This window comes from Bombina bombina, chromosome 8 (genome assembly GCF_027579735.1).
Source record: "Bombina bombina isolate aBomBom1 chromosome 8, aBomBom1.pri, whole genome shotgun sequence".
Taxonomy (NCBI): domain Eukaryota; kingdom Metazoa; phylum Chordata; class Amphibia; order Anura; family Bombinatoridae; genus Bombina; species Bombina bombina.
The window spans coordinates 131,637,311-131,649,454 of record NC_069506.1 but is presented as its reverse complement, the minus strand read 5'-3'; the positions used below and the strand labels follow the sequence as shown (position 1 = coordinate 131,649,454).

Sequence of the window (12,144 nt, the reverse complement as noted above, 5' to 3'; positions counted from 1 at the left end):
GAACAGAGGCCCTTTAAATAATAAGTGATGACATCACAATTCTGAGATAGAATCCTGTCTCACATGGATGATGCACACCAGTCTGGCCATAAAAGGAAGTGCAGGAAATGAGCAGCATCCCCCACAATGCACCATTTTCAGGAAGAGAGGTGAGTAAAATGGCTGCCAGCAGCACATGGCAAACACAACAGGGAAAAAACCCTGACACAGTGTAGGAGGAGCTTGTTCCCAACACTTGCCAGCGGAGAGATGGGGAATCCGAATTAGATGGAGGTGCTTACCGGAGTTGTAAACCACCTGGAGTATTTATGAGTTCAAGCCTGCCACATGAGCATAGCGAGTAGTGCCTTGCACATTATGAGTTATCCCTTTTCTCTTTTGCATTTTGTTGTGTGAAAGTTTATCACCCTATAAGATACCTCTAGTGTGTCTGAAGTTTTTAAAGTTAAAGTTGTTGCAGGACCTGCTATCAGAGGGCTGCCTAATGGTGTTGGAAGTTTCTTTGTACAAGGACAGACTATATCCTATATATCTTACATTGGTTATTGTATTTTTATGTCTATAACTTTGAGTATAATACTTTTTTTTGTTTGTTTGTGCACCCCCTTTGTAGATATATTCAATACGTTTAGATGTATGCCAGACCTTTAACCCTTTCATGACCAGGCTAATTTGTCTACATCGGAACAATGTTTTGATGTAAGTAAAAAAATTTAACTCATTTCAATGATTGGATCGGGTAAGGGGGGCGTCCCTATGATGCTAGGCCCGCCCTCCAGACCGTTATCCCATTCCCAAAGCGCCGTTGGCTTCAGTACAGCCAATTGGCTAGGACGTTCCATGTCGTCCTAACGGCGCTAAAGCCCAGCACAATTAGGACGGCATGGAACATCCTAACGTCGGGAAGAGGTTGATTGTTTGCTAGTTTTTCTATGGCTACATATCTTCTCAGAGAGACCCATATCCCCCCCCCCCAAAAAAAAAAAAGATATATATATATATATATATGAAGGAATAAGTAAAATGTGTCTCCTCAGTAAACTGAGTTGATACAAGTGATACTCTGTAGTGGGCGCTGGTCAATAAGTGAATAGGAGATAGTGGCGGCTATATAGGACAGATACTGGGAGGGTTAAAAGGCCCTAGACAGTAAGAGTAAATATATATATTAAAAGGTGGATACAGCGCCTATATGTCCAATATACTGTTGAGGTATGTGAGGATTAAATGTTGTGACAACAAGAAAAAATACACTAATAAAAGATACAATGATAAAAGAAAATTAAAAAATAATAAACAATAAATAATAATGTAAAAAATAAATTAAATAATGGTCCAGCTAAAAATAGCATATGAAATATATGAACTTAGAAGTAGTGTTCATCGAGTCCTAAAAATGGTATAATTCGTAATGAGTCTCCAGACGTAGTGGTTATACAGTTATAGTTGGTATATAATACCCTTACCAGATATTACCTCAATCGAATGAGGTAAGTATGCCGCACTGGGGGTATATGTAGATGATTAGATTTCCTCCTTGTATCCTGCTGTGCCTCTTTGTGGTATTCGTTACCCTCTTGGAGTATGCAGGGATATGTTTCTGATGATGAATTACTCCCTTACACTTCCTGTGGGTTAATGGTTCGCCTCTTGGAGTGCTCTTTCTGTTCTGGTATTAACTTTCTGTCCTTTTAAATCATAAGCTTGGAGCTTCTTGGCCTCTGTAGTTGGAGGAGGGGGCTTTAAGAGCTACACAGTCGTGGAAGATCCAAAGCAGCTGCTGGTGGAAGTGAGCTTTTAGGTCGGAACTAAAAATAGCAGGTCCTAGTTTCAGTCGGGAAGTTACACAGCATTGCTCAGGACGTCGTAGTTGCTGTAGTAACGCTAGAAACGCTTTTGTCTTTTTTTTTTTTTTTTTTTTTTTTTTTTTGTAACTTCCCGACTGAAACTAGGACCTGCTATTTTTAGTTCCGACCTATTCTAATAATGTTGGCCTGAGTTTCACATTTGAGACTAACTCTAGAACTATTAACTACTTAGACCTCACTTTGACTGCAGGGGATGATGGACAGATTATAAGCAATATGTATAGGAAACCTATATCGAAAAATACATTGCTTCATGCAAAGAGCTGTCACCCCGCACATGTCCCTATGGCAGTAGCCAAAGGACAGCTCATAAGGGTCAAACGGAACTGCAGCAATAGCGATCATTACAAAGTGCAAAGTAGAGACATGCAGAAAAGACTCAGAGAGAGAGGATACCCTGGGCTTCTGGTAGATAGAGCTCAGAGACAGGTCGACCTTTTGGATCGACAGTCCCTTTTGAATAGATCCAACTGTACCAAGACTGGTGAGGAGGTCAACTCCTCACATAAAATAACATTTGTGACGGATTTCAGTACAGATTACAGAGAAATATGTAAGATTGTCAAAAAACATTTCAGTTTGCTCTCTGCTGATGACAGCCTTGCTAGCTGTGTGGAGGGAGGTTTACGTTGCTCCTATAGGAAGAACAGAACTCTAGGCAATATACTGGCCCCCTCCGAAGTTTCTATCAAGAAACCAGACAGACAAAGCTCTTGGTTGCAACATAGGGGGATGTACAGGTGCGGCAAGTCGAGGTGTAGACCCTGTGAGTTTATCATTATTTCTGATGAATTCAGGTCAGAGGTCACTGGAGACATTTATAAGATATCCACTTGCCTTAACTGTACATCCTCCTATGTTGTTTATTTACTTTATTGTATAGAATGCCATCTCCAGTATGTAGGACTCACTACTACGGATGTAAACACTAGAATTAGAAACCACCTTTCTACTATCAAACTAGGTGAAGCTAGTACCCCTCTGGTAAAGCATTTTCGGAATTTTCACAATAAGAGTAACGCCACATTCAGATGGCAGGCTATTGAACATGTTAAGGCACCACCTAGAGGAGGTGACAGGAATCAATTGTTGGGCAAGCGTGAAATGTTTTGGATCTTCAAATTGCGTACTAGAGTACCAGAGGGTCTAAACTCTGAATTCGATTTGATTAACTATTGGAAGTAATCCTTTCACCTTTCACGTTTGCCCACCTTTCTCCCGTTGGTTTATACCCTCTTAGCCTCCTCTTGTTCACCTACATACATCTTTTCGTCATTATATCCCTTTAAGATAGGGTCCCTCTTACCTACTCCTCCATACAGCCCTTTAATGCAGTTTATTTGTATTGCTCTGTACATCGCATACCATACTACACTCATTCAGCAGTATCCACTGACTATATTATTATTTCAGTACAGTTGTATTTCTTCATTTCCCTATATAGGTCACTGTTACCTGTGTACATTGAGATACACTTTTGAGTTCTTAAACTCATATTAGATAGGGGTTTTTTTGCTATAACAATTGCGATTTACGACAGGGATATAGCTGAGCATAGTCACTTATTTTCTTCCTTGTGTTTGAGTTGTAGTTTTTTTCAGCAGGTTGCATTTACTAAGCAGCTATCTGTTTCAGCCATATAATACGCTCTTTTCTATATATGTATATTTTATATTATATAGTATAGGCATGTTTAGAGATACACTTCCATAGTTTCCTTATAATTATGCAAACTTCTGTATTTAAGTTTTTACACTATTTTTGCTATACTACCTTACTCTTTTGGTTTGAGTTTTACTTTTACTTTTACTCTTCCATATTTTGTGTATTCCTTTACACTTTTGGATCTATGAGAATGTTTCATGCCCCCCATGATTACTTTTTATTATTTTTCATTTATTCATCTGTTCATTTTGTTCATTTCATCTTTATATCTTCTTCATCATAACTTTTTGCAGAATACATATTAATGACTATATCTGATGTTTTGTATTATGCTAGGCTAGGGTATATATACATATACTAAATTGTCAGGGCGCATTAGTTCTTTCTATATATATATTTATTACGTTTTTTGTCCAACAGTGTACCTTTTCTATTGGTCTTATTTTTGTCCAATGAGTGTGGATTTTGTCTTTTATATAGCCAGCACACCTGTTTCCAATTAGCTATGATTACGGTCTTTACCGAAACATGTTAGCGGAATAACTTTTGGTAACACTGTTATGCTGGATCCCCCTTTCTTTTTTGCATTTTTATCCCAAGAGGAATTTAATAAAGACTTTGATTTTTAAACGCAGCCTGGATATCATTTCTTTTTGCTTGATATATATATATATATATATATATATATATAAAAAATTAGGTGATAAACTGCAAAAGGATTTGCACTAACATCTCAGGAGACAGCTCCCACAGTGTCAGAAATTGTTAAGGTACATCAAACAGCAGAAGATCTGCAATCTCTGGGCTTTACAAGCTTAAAGGGACACTGAACCCAATTTTTTTTCTTTCATGATTCAGATAGAGCATGCAATTTTAAGCAACTTTCTAATTTACTCCTATTATCAATTTTTCTTCATTCTCTTGCTATCTTTATTTGAAAAGCAAGAATGTAAGTTTAGAAGCTGGCCCATTTTTGGTTCACAACCTGGGTTGTCCTTGCTGATTGGACAGCACCAATAAACAAGTGTTGTCCACTGTCTGAACAAAAAATTGGCCTTCTTTTTTGACAAAATTCATTTTAAAACAGTGACATTGAGAAAGGCGTATCATTCACAGAAACGTGTTGGTTAATCTTTGGTTCTTACACCTCTGTCACCTGATGCCGGTGTATGCAGTTACTGGCCAGGAAAACAGGGAGGTGTTGAACCATATGAATGATTGTTTGTGTGGTGGGGAGTAGTAGCAGGCGTTTTGTTCCTGTACATATTTTAATGACCTATTATTAAAAGTTATATTTTAATATTACAATATTAGTCAGAGGGTGAGTGCTATAAACCCTATCTTTGCCTCACTTTCTGTAAGTTTTTTTTTCCTTCTATGTTGTTATATAGGGTAGCACCGGTCCACTATATTTTATTTAGGGCTTTCCTCTGACTATATGTTCACAGTGCCAATATACCCCCCTTTTTCTTCTCCCATGATCTAAATAACCATTAAGTACCACTACACACAATAGAATTAGCATTATCAATAAATGCATGATAAAGAGACAATGCAAAATCACTTAGTTTGAATTACAAATGAGTAGTAGATTTGTATCTGACAAATATCAAAGTTGGCTACGTTTTCCTTGCTAATGCATCATGTGACAGCCATCAGCCCATCTCAAAATGTATATACATATATCCTGGGAAACTTGAACATGCTCAGTAACAGCAGGTGCCTCAGAAAGTTTGCATATAAAAAGATTGTGCACATTTAGTTAATAAAAGTGAATTGGAAAGTTGTTTAAAATTGTTTAATTTTGACTTGACTGTTATAAGTAATCCTGATAAAGGGGAGATGCAAAATGTTTCTGCATAAACATTTGATGTGTGGTATTTAGTTATGTATGGTAAACACGCGGAAGTCAATCAACTGCTCAAACGTATATTGATTAATGTAGTTATCAGTCTTGTGTATATTTATAACATCTGTAACTTAGCAAATTTACAATAAGACCTTGCATCAGTAAAGAAGAAAAAAAAAAGCTTTTCACCCCAGATGGGACTCGAACCCACAATCCCTGGCTTAGGAGGCCAGTGCCTTATCCATTAGGCCACTGGGGCTTATTGGTTTGAATTGTGTTTTTTTCAATAGAATGGATGATCAATTGAATTGTGCTGTTTGTTTATTACAGTGTTATTAATCATTGCAACTGTATTAACGGAGTTCACTGACTGTCTACAGCTTATACAAATGCATTTGCATTTTCAAAAGCTATGAATATATAGGTATTTAATAATATAAATGGATAGTGAAAATGTTTGTCTTCAAATACAGATAATATAGATAGATTGTGAAATAAAAAGACAAAGCTGTATTGTAAAATGTAGACAAAGCTACGTTGTTTAACATGCAGGAAGTTAATATAACTTTGTGCCTTTATTTTATATTTATGTGTTTGTTGTTTATTTTCTTTTAATCTGCAAAGCAATTGAAAGTGTAATTATTGAAATACCTACAACAAAATCAGTAGATCGTTTCGTAAGTGCTAAAATGTTCTGCCGAAACCCGGGATCGAACCAGGGACCTTTAGATCTTCAGTCTAACGCTCTCCCAACTGAGCTATTTCGGCTACATATTGGCACATGCACTTCTGTATATATATACATCTTTATAAAGTGTTGTAGTTTTCTATTACATTATGATTGTTGTGGATGTTCAATACGCACCTTTCAAAAACATACAATAATTGTGTGAACCATATAATTGTAGAATTCGAAAAACCGTTGACGACTACCAAATGATATCACATATTGCGAAACATAACATATATAAGGTTTTAAAATGTAAAGCTAAATCACGTTATATGCATTGTTTACCACATCGCAGCAGCATCAGAACCATGTGGTAGCGTGGCCGAGCGGTCTAAGGCGCTGGATTTAGGCTCCAGTCTCTCTGGAGGCGTGGGTTCGAATCCCACCGCTGCCAACTCTTTTATCTACTTTCAATTTCTTTAGAAATGTTGCGAAGTGTGTTGTTAATGGTAATGAGCAATTATTCAAAAATTTAACTTTTGGTTCTAATATCCTAAATGAACAAACCAATAATGTATGTTTTATAATATAAGATGACTGATTCCTGACGTTAACAGCACAATATAATGAAATACATGGGGAAATTACAACTCTTGAAGTCAAACTATCAGTTCACAAATTCAAGTTACTTGGAATGTAAAATGTAAATCATTTCTAAATGACAATCTCGTAGCATAAGTATTTATAGTTTTATTACCATATTATTTACCTTTGTCATATTATTACATCGGATTGATCTCATGAATCTGCTGTAGTAAATTGTATTTGTTAAATGTAGGATGAAGACAAAAAGCTAACAGACTGCAAATATACGTAAAGAGTGCATCTCGCAGAATGTTATTTACTAAGCTTAATTTGTAGAGATTTAATCTTCAGCTGTATGTCCCTTTAACAAGACACAATCACTTAGCTCACACAGAGTAATTGATAGATGCTATTCAAAGCCTTTTTTGCCCTACAGTGCAAAGCAAACGTTAGAAATATTATGTTGCCTAAACATAAACCACTGATATAATATTCCTTAAATATCATTAAGAGTGCATAGATCTTTAAGCAGATGGTATGTTTGTATGTAGTGTGATTCCTTTCGTGTTAAATAACGCAAATAATAAACTAATATAACAAAAGATATATGTTCACCCCAGATGGGACTCGAACCCACAATCCCTGGCTTAGGAGGCCAGTGCCTTATCCATTAGGCCACTGGGGCTTCTATGATCAATCTGTAAGCGGATTTATTTTCCTATGTGATTATATAGTTTAGAACTTTGAGAGAATAATTATCAAATATACGTATATGTTTATTTATATTTCCATGTTAACGTTCTCATTTAAAGTGTTCTAAAATATTTACCCATTTTAAAAAAATGATGTTGCATAGGAAATTCTTGTTGTATCATCACATTAAACAGGTATTCATTGTGTAGGATAAAGATAGCCTGGAGTGATTTGTTTAAAAATTAACGAAATGCAATACACAAAAACAGACCATAAAATAATCTGCCGAAACCCGGGATCGAACCAGGGACCTTTAGATCTTCAGTCTAACGCTCTCCCAACTGAGCTATTTCGGCGTTATGAGGGCAAATGGGAGGGTACATTTGTTGAGGGTATATTTGTTGAGGGTATATCTGTGGAGTTTTATGTTTTTTACAATAGAGTTCTTCATGGGATATTCAGCATGAGCAATGCAACAGCTTGTAACATCAATTAAAAAAAAAGTACACTCATCTATTTTTTATTTTGTAATACTTTTCAAGAAACAATCTACATCAATTTACGTTTTTTACATAGTTGTTATTATTATGCCAGGTATATTTTTCACTTTGTGCTTTCTTGCGTTTCCGGACAATTAGCGATGGGATTTAAAAAGACAGTCCCTTTAGCGCTCTATCAAAGTATTTTAGCTGCATAAGGTTTTGTTGCAGTTTGTTTAGGCAATTTACAAACGGCTAGAATGGCTTTTACTTACGACCGTTTTTTCCACTAGGTGGCGCGGTAACATAGCTTTTTAGCTAATTTAGCTAGCACGTTGTTTAACAAAGTGTGTTGTTTTTTTTATTTAGCCAAGGTTTACAAATATTTGTATCCCAACATGATAGTTTTATCCCAATATTATAACATAATAAATAAACATAATAATAACCTATTTTACAAATCGATCCTGTTGGAGATTTAACAGTTCAAGATATTGAAATAGCTGGAAAATAAAGAAAGGGTTATGTAATGTTAAAATTTATTTTCAATATCTTAACATTTTTTTCCATTGTTTAAGCATTACTGTTTATAATATATGGTTTACCAAATTATCCATTTTGCCTTTATATAAAAAAAGATTTCATTCAACACAGGGGTATCCATTAAAAAAGCAAAACAGATCTGTTTTTTTTTAGATGATACAGAGAACTATTGCTAATCACTATATATCTATTTCACTATATCACCATATCACCACTATATAACTATATCATCACTATATCATCACTATATCACCACTATATCACTATATCACCACTATATCACTATATCACCATATCACCACTATATCACTATATCATCACTATATCACCATATCACCATATCACCACTATATCACTATATCATCACTATATCACTACATCATCACTATATCACTATATCACTATATCATCACTATATCACCATATCACCACTATATCACTATATCACCATATCACCACTATATCATCACTATATCACTATATCATCACTATATCACTATATCACTATATCATCATATCATCACTATATCACTATATCACTATAATCACTCCATCGTCATGAACATTTGTGTAACTAACTTATGTAATGTTTACTAATAATCCGTTCCAACATTATAACCATTAGGTAACCACATTTCATGCCAAACATCCATACCCACCAGTAGCCTGGACCACTAACCAGTGCTGGATTTAATTTGAATAACCTATCCACTAGCACTGTCGGTCCCCTTTCCATCCTTCTTGATAACAGGGTAGTTGTGATAGTTCATCTTTCTGTTAATCACAGTGCCCCATTCATGGGCCTCATATAGATATTTATCTATTATCCCATTCCCTACCCCTGGTTACTTTGAGATCAACAAGTATTCCTTTGATTTATGAGTGCCACCTGGTAACCATTTATATTACTGAACTTATTTCACACAGTTTTACTGGTGTTCTCATTCATGACTAGCTGCATATGTTTGCATTGTGTTTTTAATGGGTAAAGGTTTTTAATCGTACTTTAATAAAAGTTCATTTTTATCCACCTTCTTGTCACTTTCATATACTTCATATATGAAGATTATCCTAAATTGATGATTGTGAGTTGTTGAGTGCTATTTTTGTACACTCTGTAAGTAGTGTGAAATTCACACTACTATCTCTGATAAAGAGAGCATGTTTGAGTATCATGTCCTTTAACAAAGCATTGCAAGAGATCGGACTACAATGTACCCACATAAGAAGAGAATCCTGGCTCTTCAGTACCAAAAGCAATTGTTAGATCAAACATCAATGGCATGCAATCCCACTTGCACCCACATACCAAGACACATTCAACTTCACAGTTCTCACCCTGCAGCCCATTAGTTAGACACACACCCACATCAAACCTCTGGCCCTGCAGCCCATTAGACACATACCCACATCAAAACTCCCACCCTGAAGCCTATTAGTCAGACACATACCATCAGCACACCTCTGGCCCTGCAGCCCATTAGTCAGACACATACCCACATCACACCTCTGGCCCTGCAGCCCATTAGTTAGACACATACCCACATCACACCTCTGGCCCTGCAGCCCATTAGTTAGACACATACCCACATCACACCTCTGGCCCTGCAGCCCATTAGTCACATACCCACATCAAACCTCTGGCCCTGCAGCCCATTAGTCACATACCCACATCAAAACTCTCACCCTGAAGCCCATTAGTCAGACACATACCATCAGCACACCTCTTACTCTGCAGCCCATTAGTCAGACACCCCCCCCCCCCCCCACATCACATCTATGGCCCTGCAGCCCATTAGTCAGACACACACCCATATCACACCTTTAGCCCTGCCGCCCATTAGTCAAACACATACCCACATCACACCTCTGGCCCTGCAGCCCATTAGTCAGACACATACCCACATCCCACCTCTGGCCCTGCAGCCCATTAGTCAGACACATACCCACATCCCACCTCTGGCCCTGCAGATCATTAGTCAGACACATACCCACATCACACCTCTGGCCCTGCAGATCATTAGTCAGACACATACCCACAGCACACCTCTCACCCTGCAGCCCATTAGTCAGACACACACCCATATCACACCTCTGGTCCTGCAGCCCATTAGTCAGACACATACCCACATCCCACCTCTGGCCCTGCAGATCATTAGTCAGACACATACCCACATCACACCTCTGGCCCTGCAGCCCATTAGTCAGACACATACCCACATCACACCTCTCACCATGCAGCCCATTAGTTAGACACACACCCACATCAAACCTCTGGCCCTGCAGCCCATTAGACACATACCCACATCAAAACTCTCACCCTGAAGCCCATTAGTCAGACACATACCATCAGCACACCTCTCACTCTGCAGCCCATTACTCAGACACCCCCCCCCCCCCCACATCACATCTATGGCCCTGCAGCCCATTAGTCAGACACATACCCACATCCCACCTTTAGCCCTGCCGCCCATTAGTCAAACACATACCCACATCACACCTCTGGCCCTGCAGCCCATTAGTGAGACACATACCCACATCCCACCTCTGGCCCTGCAGATCATTAGTCAGACACATACCCACAGCACACCTCTCACCCTGCAGCCCATTAGTCAGACACACACCCATATCACACCTCTGGCCCTGCAGCCCATTAGTCAGACACATACCCATATCACACCTCTCACCCTGCAGACCATTAGTCAGACACACACCCATATCACACCTCTGGCCCTGCAGCCCATTAGTCAGACACATACCCACATCACACCTCTGGCCCTACAGCCCAATAGTCAGACACATACCCACATCACACCTCTGGCCCTGCAGCCCATTAGTTTGACACATACCCACATCCCACCTCTGGCCTTGCAGCCCATTAGTTAGACACATACCCACATCACACATCTGGCCCTGCAGCCCATTAATCAGACACATACCCACATCACACCTCCGGCCCTGCATTCCATTAGTCAGATACATACCCACATCACACCTCTGGCCCTGCATTCCATTAGTCAGATACATACCCACATCACACCTCTGGCCCTGCAGCCCATTAGACACATACCCACATCACACCTCTGGCCATGCAGACCATTAGTTAGACACATACCCACATCACACCTCTGGCCCTGCAGCCCATTAGTCAGACACATACCCACATCACACCTCTGGCCCTACAGCCCAATAGTCAGACACATACCCACATCACACCTCTGGCCCTGCAGCCCATTAGTTTGACACATGCCCACATCCCACCTCTGGCCTTGCAGCCCATTAGTTAGACACATACCCACATCCCACCTCTGGCCTTGCAGCACATTAGTTAGACACATACCCACATCACACATCTGGCCCTGCAGCCCATTAATCAGACACATACCCACATCACACCTCCGGCCCTGCATTCCATTAGTCAGATACATACCCACATCACACCTCTGGCCCTGCATTCCATTAGTCAGATACATACCCACATCACACCTCTGGCCCTGCAGCCCATTAGACACATACCCACATCACACCTCTGGCCATGCAGACCATTAGTTAGACACATACCCACATCACACCTCTGGCCCTGCAGCCCATTAGTTAGACACATGCCCCCATCACACCTCTGGCCATGCAGCCCATTAGTTAAACACATACTCACATCACACCTCTGGCACTGCAGCCCAATAGTCAGACACATGCCCCCATCACACCTCTGTCTCTGCAGCCCATTAGTTAGACACATGCCCCCATCACACCTCTGTCTCTGCAGCCCATTAGTTAGACACATGCCCACAT

At 39.1% G+C, this 12,144-nt stretch overlaps 5 non-coding genes across 5 annotated transcripts; 1 reads left to right on the top strand and 4 right to left on the bottom strand.

Annotated features, from left to right (window-relative positions):
- Positions 1 to 5,568: 5,568 nt before the first annotated feature.
- Positions 5,569 to 5,641, bottom strand: TRNAR-CCU (transfer RNA arginine (anticodon CCU)). The gene has a single exon. It is a non-coding gene; the product is annotated as a tRNA-Arg (tRNA).
- A 436-nt stretch (positions 5,642 to 6,077) lies between these two features.
- On the bottom strand, positions 6,078 to 6,150 carry TRNAF-GAA (transfer RNA phenylalanine (anticodon GAA)). The gene has a single exon. It is a non-coding gene; the product is annotated as a tRNA-Phe (tRNA).
- A 274-nt stretch (positions 6,151 to 6,424) lies between these two features.
- TRNAL-UAG (transfer RNA leucine (anticodon UAG)) lies at positions 6,425 to 6,506 on the top strand. Its single transcript has one exon. It is a non-coding gene; the product is annotated as a tRNA-Leu (tRNA).
- A 743-nt stretch (positions 6,507 to 7,249) lies between these two features.
- Positions 7,250 to 7,322, bottom strand: TRNAR-CCU (transfer RNA arginine (anticodon CCU)). Its single transcript has one exon. It is a non-coding gene; the product is annotated as a tRNA-Arg (tRNA).
- A 291-nt stretch (positions 7,323 to 7,613) lies between these two features.
- Positions 7,614 to 7,686, bottom strand: TRNAF-GAA (transfer RNA phenylalanine (anticodon GAA)). The gene has a single exon. It is a non-coding gene; the product is annotated as a tRNA-Phe (tRNA).
- Between the last annotated feature and the right edge of the window lie 4,458 nt (positions 7,687 to 12,144).